Source organism: Nicotiana tabacum, chromosome 14 (assembly GCF_000715075.1).
Source record: "Nicotiana tabacum cultivar K326 chromosome 14, ASM71507v2, whole genome shotgun sequence".
NCBI lineage: Eukaryota > Viridiplantae > Streptophyta > Magnoliopsida > Solanales > Solanaceae > Nicotiana > Nicotiana tabacum.
In genome coordinates, this window is record NC_134093.1 from 97,374,522 (window position 1) to 97,383,054 (window position 8,533).

The following is an 8,533-nucleotide window of genomic DNA, read 5'->3' on the forward strand; positions in this document are numbered from 1 at the left end:
TATACAACTCATAAGAAGACAACACATATTAAGTAAAGCTTGGAAAGAGTTGGGTGGGTTGGGCTATGACCCGAATTTTAGCTCATCTTGACCTAACAGATCTTAGGCTAAGTAAATGACCCGCCCAATTATTGATTCGCCCAAAATCGACCGAACCCGCCCATTTGACACCCCTACACTAAATTCTATTTTGGTGTAATATTTAGTATTTTGGTGCTCCAACCTAGCGCCATTTCTTACACTATTTTGGTGTGTGAATAGTGTTACACCAAATTTGGTGTAACACTATTCATCAACACCATTACTATTCACCGTTATTTTAATATTATCTTTTATCATATAACACTTTTAATTTAACATATTATAATTATATAATTAATTATAATTTTATATAATATCTTTATAATATTAATATTAATTTTACATCTTAATTTTGGTGTGTAATTTTTATAGATTAATTTTTTATATATTATTTTTATATAAAATTATAAGTTAATTTTATTTTAAGTTATAATTGTATAAAAAATATAACCATCACAAAAATAAAAAGTGCAAATATAAAATATAATATATTGTTAATAAATTATCCATTAATATGTATAATGTATAATATTTGCTTACAATTTATATTATTTAAAAATTTATGGTATAAAATAATTTTATATTAAATGGTTATATAAGAAAGAAATATGAATTATATGGGATGAATATGTAAAAAAGGGATTTATTTTATGAAATAAAAAAATAAAATTTAAATTAAAAAAATAATATAATATAGAAGAGAGAAAAATATAAAAGAGATATTTTTTTGGTATAAAAATAGTGTAATGGGTTGGAGTTAATTTCTACCATTTTGGTGTAAAGATTTCATGTCCAAATGCACGATCAAAATTAAGAAGTTTGAATCTCGAAAAGCAAAAAGTGTCACGTAAATTGGGATAGATGAGCACTTGTTACCACCAGATATAATATGATAGTTTGATTTTTTTTTCCTCAATAACTAGAGATCCATGGTTCTAAGCCTTAAATGATGGTCTAAGGTTGGAGATGCCGAAGGTAATAAAATACTAGTGAATTGACAACCCGATACACAAAGCATTTCGCGTTCACACAGGTCAAAAAAAGAGTCACACCCTAAGAGGTGTGGTGTAGATAGTCTGACGTAATGTAAGTGTTAGTGACTACTTGCACGGAAAGTAAAAATTCGAGAATGATTGTCCAAAAAGATTATAAAGATATTAATTTACGAGCTTATTTTTATATCTATAGTGTAGAAACATTAAATTATTAGATTAAATAAAAGATAATAATCAATAACCTTTATTTAAAATCGAGATTAGTAATTTCAAAATAAAGACATGTTACCCACCCACAGTAACTTAAAATATATTAATACAACAAACAAATCTGATAACATCATTATATATTAATTAATTTTGTTACGTAAGTTAAAAAGTTTATAAGGAAAAATTAGCAGTTCGCAATTAAGAAGAAGAAGAGGAAAAAAGTGAGCTGTTAGAAACTTGTGTCACTCGCACAAAACCCAAGCCGACAAAATCCCATGGATATTGGAAGATAGTGCAAGTCTGTTGGAAGTGGCATTTCTACCTTCTGATTTCAATGAGAAATTTTATTTTGTGTCACCCCGCAATAGTTGTATGAGGATTCTTTATTTTTGACAAGTATATTTGTGGGGTTCATTTACTGACATTAATTATAAACAAAGAAGAAAAAGTGAGTTAGTAGAATTTGGGCCAACTAAAGGATTAAATAAAAACTTTTAAAAATGTAAAGTGGATTGTGGGTCCCACGCGAAACCACAAACACTATCTGAAATGAGTTGAAGAGTTTCTCCTTCTCGTTTTTTACCGTCCGAAACAATACCCAAAATATAAAATTTCCCCAAATATCATTTCTGCTAGTGTATTAAGGTATTATTTACTCTGGTTAGTCTACTTAAAACAATTCTTGCCGTATTAGTCTCTACAATGTTAAGTCCTTGATAAGATTTTGTTCATTATTGTCTATTCTTTATCACTAAAAGATTGTAGTGATATAATTTTAGTCTATTCTTTAGCACGATTATCTTTTGTGCAAATTTGGCCCACCATCTCATTTTAGGACTAAAAAATTACTGTGATACTAAAAGTTCATATTGATCTTATTTTAAAATTATACTCCCTGTTTCAATTTATGTGAACTCATTTGATTGGGTACGAAATTTAAGAAAAGAGAGAAGACTTTTGAATTTGTGATGTAAAATGAGGCATATATATTTTGTGTGGTTATAAATCATTGCATAAAGGTAAATTATTTTCAAATAGGGAAAGAAGTCATTCTTTTTTGCACGGACTAAAAAGGAAATAGGTTCACATAAATTGAAACGGGGAATAGTAAACAATATGTTTGTATTGATATAATTTTTCTTGCAAGTATGGTAGCAAAATGGATCAAATGCAAAAGTCTCAATGTCAGCGGGCATAAATTTGTATATATGTACCAGAATAAGGAGCATCTAATTAACAAGAAGACATAAATTTTATATTGACAAGAAGAGTATTTTGTGAGCATAATTTGTATTTCATACTGATATTGATAAGAAGAGTATTTTGTGAGCACAATTCTGTATTTCATATGATATCGATGAATAACTTTTAAAGGTTCGGTTTTAAAGCTTTGACAAGTGAAGATGAATTTAGAAAGATATAAAATATGATAATAAAAATAAAAATAAAAACAAGATGAAGACAGATTTATACAAAATGTATATGGAGTATTACATTTGGATAGAATGCCGTTTTCTTTTGCTTGAATATAGATTTGTTGTGGCCTTTGTTGGACTATGTTGATCAACAATACAAAGTGGGAAAATTTTTTGTTGGAGTCTATACTCTATTGCGACCAAAGATGGTAATTAAGGAGGGAAAATGGCTTCCACGTTGTTTCTTTCCCTCAATTTCTCTTGTATTGTCTGTTTAGTTTTCTATTTATTGATTATGAATATATGAGGTGGGAACCACATCAACAACAAATTCACTTTTTTCCTTTATTTATTTAAATTAATCCAACATCAATAAATGGACTCCACGGATACACTTGTTGGGTGAGTCTCGCCCAAAATAAAAATTTTCGATTTCATTGGTTTTTTATTTCATACTCCATCTTCTTTTTTGGACCTCTTTCTTATACTCCCTCAGTTTCCATTTATGTGGCGAAATTCATGTTTCGAGAATCAAACGAATTTTTTTTGTCGTGATCTTTTCGTATGTCTTTTAGATATTTTAAATTATTAATTATTGTGACTTATATTACTTTTTATGTAGTTTTCATATATTAGAATTAAAATTTTAGTTCAATAAACTTAAAGGTTTATGTATACGGTCGAAATGAATCTCAGCCTTGGCATGTTCGGTACGGTTCGAAGGGTGGTGTATCGAAATAAGATCCCGAAGGGGGGAACGAACTAACCTAGAGCCCGGAGAGGCCGGTCCGTGTTGAGATCGATATCATAATCAAACTCGAACAAGAATCGAACCATGGCGCGGGTAGATCTATCGTGCTGATAATCCAAAAACTAACCTACATCGACCTGGAATCCATCCGAGGGCTCGAACCAGGATCGGGCTCGAGCCAAGATCACGAGTTCGAGCCGAAGTCAAGCTCGAACCAAAATCGAGGATTCTAAGCAAGATCGAGCTCGCAGACAAAAGCCGTTGTAATCCTACTAGAGGGAATCTTGGCAGAAATTATGGAAAAACTGATTTATCATGGGTCTCTCACTGAATGTTTATTTTATTATACTTGGAGCCAAACCCCTTCACTATAAAAGGGCTTGTTTATCATTCCGAGGATCGATCTTTTTGGAGATTTAGACTATCAAAAACTGTATTATTTCCTCTATAAGGAAAAGTGATCTTTCTAGTTTCTTAGATTGATTCTATTTCGTTAAATCCTAAATTCACTGTTCATAATTGATTCTCCTGGATTACGTTTTCTCTAACCCATATTTATCCTTTTATTTATCCTAGCATTCTGTGTTAAGTTATATCACATATCTTCGGAACTGCGTATAAATTCAACTATATCCATTTTTCGGGTAAACAGTTTGGCGCCCACCGTGGGGCCGAGGATAACAGTGGTCACTTATTTCCGAAAACACCTTCAATTCAGGTTCGGCTACGAATAGCCACCGACCGAATGGCTTCACCGACCGATTACGAAGTTGGCCTTCAAGATGAAACCAACAACTTGGCACTACCCGAGATTCGAGCCGAAATACCACTAGATGTCAATTCACAAATTGCTTTGGAAGCAAACCAGCATTCCGAACCAGAAAGAAGCATTCAGGGCGGTGCTCGATCCGTAGCCCAAGACACCCAAAACCCAGAGGAGATCGGGGCCAGCTTACGCATGATCTTTGAGATGTTACAAGCCCAGCAATTAGCGATAGCTCGGCTACAGAGCCAAACTCAAGCACAAAGCAGGCCGGTTTCCACTCCACTTCGAGAGGTCCGGCAGGGGTTACTTCGAGAGGTCACCCCCAGAACAGAGCCTGCCATAGTAAAATCTAACGAGTAGGAATCGGGGACTACTCCCAAAATTACTAAATTGCTCGAGGAACTCACAAAACGAGTCGAAGCAAACGACAAGAGGGTGGAAACGTATAACGCCAGGGTCGATCAAATCCCGGGGGCTCCACCAATGGTAAAAGGGCTTGATTCAAAAAATTTCATACACAAGCCTTTTCCATCAAGTGCGGCACCGAAGCCAATCCCCAAAAACGTTTCGTATGCCCGAAATTCCCAAATATAACGGTACGACCGATCCTAACGAACATGTCACCTCTTACACGTGTGCCATAAAAGGCAACGATTTGGAAGATGATGAGATCGAATCCATGCTATTGAAAAAGTTCGAGGAGACCCTCTCGAAAGGAGCTATGATTTGGTACCACAATTTACCACCAAATTCCATCGATTCTTTTGCCATGTTAGCAGATTCGTTCGTAAAAGCGCATGCTGGAGCCATAAAGGTTACAACGAGAAAATCAGACCTCTTCAAAGTAAAGCAAAGGCAGGGAGAGATGCTGAGGGAATTTGTATCCCGATTTCAAATGGAACGCATGGAATTACCTTCGGTCACCGACGACTGGGCCATACAGGATTTCACCCAAGGGTTGAACGAGCTAAGTTCGACAGCATCACATCGGCTGAAGCAAAATTTGATCGAGTATCTGGCGGTAACTTGGGCAGATGTGCACAACCGATATCAATCAAAAATTAGGGTCGAGGATGATCAGTCGGGGACCCCGTACGAACCTATTCATCAGAATAAGACAGTTATTAATCAAAAGCAGATCAACAGAGAGCAAAGGTCAAACAGAGACCGATATCGACCGTACGTCACCGATCGAGTAAACAATGGTTCAACACGCAGCGCAGTTCGGAACAGTCAAAGAATTGATCGGGGACAAAACTCTCGGGGGCTTATGAGTAAGAGCGGCTTCGACAAATATGCCGAGCCTATAGAAGCACTTCGATTATCGGAATATAACTTCAGCGTGGGCGCGTCCGCTCTCGTGTCGGCCATCGGACGCATCGAAGACACTAAATGGCCTCGACCAATGCAAACCAATCCTGCCCATAGAAATCCCAATCAAACGTGCGAATATCATGGTACCCATGACCACAGAACGGAAGATTGCAAGCAATTAAGAGAGGAAATAGCTCGCCTATTTAACAAAGGGCATCTTCAGGAGTTTCTGAGTGATAGGGCAAAGAGCCATTTTAGAAGTAGGGATTTGAGCAAGTAGAACGAGCAAGAAGAACCACAGCACGTTATTTACATGATCATCGGCGGCACCGATACCCCCCGGAGACCGATGCTTAAGCGCACTAGAACGTCGATGGTGAGGGAAAAGCGATCTCGGACTCAAGACTACGCACCCATGAGGACTTTGTCCTTCGGTGATGAAGATGCAGAGGGGGTCATCCAACCTCACAACGACGCGCTGGTAATATCCGTACTCGTAAATAAAACTAAAATTAAGCGTGTGTTGATCGATCCAGGTAGCTCGGCCAATATCATCCGATTGAAGGTAGTAGAGCAGCTCGGCCTGCAGGATCGGATCGTACCTACAACTCTGGTCCTAAACAGGTTCAATATGGCATGCGAAACCACCAAAGGGGAGATAGCCTTACCAATAAACGTGGCCGGAACTGTCCAGGAAACAAAGTTTCACGTGATCGAAGGCGATATGAGGTATAACGCCCTTTTTGGAAGACCATGGATCCACAACATGAGAGCCGTGCCTTCGACCCTACACCAGGTCCTCCAATTTCCGACGTCGGGAGATGTCAAAACGGTATACGGAGAGCAACCAGCCGCAAAAGAAATGTTCATCGTCGACGAAGCCAAACCAATGTCCTCACTTTCGCCGATAAAAGGATCGGGCCCGGAAGGAGAACGGGACACCAAATAGCAATCACAGACAGCTACTTCAACCCAGCCAGACAACTAGAAAGTCGAAGAGGGTGGGGACCAAAGGGTCCCTCGATCTTTCGTAATTCCCGATGATTCTGATGCCACAAAATCGACGATCGAGGAGCTAGAGCAAGTCAAATTAATTGAGCGCCGGCCCGAGCTAAAGGTATACTTGGGAACGGGGTTGAGCCCTGAACTCAGGAAAAAACTCGTTCAATTTCTTATCAATAACATCGATTGTTTAGCCTGGTCCCATTTAGATATAACAGGGATCCCGCCGGGCATAACGACGCATCAGCTAAGTTTGGATCATAGGTTCAGACCGGTGAAGCAAAAAAGAAGACCCCAGTCCGATAGAAAGAACGCCTTCATAAAAGACGAGGTAACCAAACTTCTCAAAATAGGGTCCATTCGGGAGGTAAAATATCCCGAATGGTTAGCCAACATAGTTGTAGTCCCTAAAAAAGGAGACAAACTTAGAATGTGCGTGGACTATAAGGATTTGAACAAAGCATGCCCCAAATATTCTTTTCCGTTGCCCAACATCGATCGCATGATCGATGCCACGGCCGGCCACGAGATCCTCACTTTTATCGATGCCTATTCCGGGTATAATCAAATACAGATGAACCCGGAAGACCAGGAAAATACCTCATTTGTCACCAAATATGGAACGTATTGTTATAATGTGATGCCCTTCGGGCTAAAAAATGCAGGGGCCACTTACCAACGCCTAGTGAATAAAATGTTCGAAGAACAAATAGGAAAATCAATGGAGGTTTATATTGATGACATGTTAGTCAAATCCCTGCGCGCAGAGGACCATTTATTCATTTGCAGGAAACGTTCGAGATTTTGAGAAAATACAAAATGAAGCTCACCCCCGAAAAATGTGCCTTCGGGGTCGGTTCGGGCAAGTTTATCGGCTTCATGGTATCACATCGGGGAATAGAGATTAACCCCGATAAAATCAGGGCCGTCGAAGACATCACCGTCGTAGACAGCGTGAAGGCCGTGCAAAGACTAACGGGTCGGATCGTCGCCCTAAGCCGATTCATATCGAGATCGTCCGATCGAAGTCATAAATATTTTTCTCTACTCAAAAAGAAGAACGATATTTCTTGGACCCCGGAGTGCCAACAAGCATTAGAAGAACTAAAACGATATCTATCAAGCGCACCACTGCTTCACACTCCAAAAATCGATGAGAAACTTTGTTTGTACTTTGCAGTATCGGAAATCGCCGTAAGCGGTGTCCTAGTCCGAGAAGAGCAAGGTACGCAATTCCCAGTTTATTATACAAGTCGAACCTTGGGAGAGGCGGAAACTAGATATCCGCTCCTAGAAAGGTTGGCGCTTGCACTGATAAGCGCCTCAAGGAAGTTAAGGCTATACTTCCAATGTCACCCCATATGCGTATTGTCTACTTACCCACTTCGTAATATTTTGCACAAAACCGAGTTATCGGGCTGACTAGCCAAATGGGCCGTCGAACTCAGTGGGTACGATATTGAATATCGACCCCGCACGACCATCAATTCTCAAGTCCTAGCAGACTTCGTGGCCGATTTCACACCAGCCTTCGTACCCGAAGCCGAAAAAGAACTGTTGAAATCAGATACATCATCGGGGGTATGGATCCTTTTTACGGATGGGGCTTCAAACGTAAAGGGGTCCGGGCTGGGCACAGTTTTGAAACCACCCACGGGTGGTATTATTAGACAATCTATTAAAACTATCAGGTTGACTAACAACGAAGCCGAGTACGAAGCCATGATTTCAGGCCTCGAGCTAGCTAGAAATTTGGGAGCAGAAATCATCGAAGCCAACTACGACTCCTTGCTGGTGGTAAGTCAAGTAAACAAGACTTTCGAAGTTCGAGAAGGTAGAATGCAGAGGTATTTAGATAAACTGCTTATCACTTTGCGCCACTTCGAACAATGGACTTTACGACATGTGCCACGGGAACAGAATAATGAGGCCGACGCACTGGCAAATTTGGGGTCATCGGTCGAGGTAGATGATATGGGCTCGGGGAATGTTGTTCAAC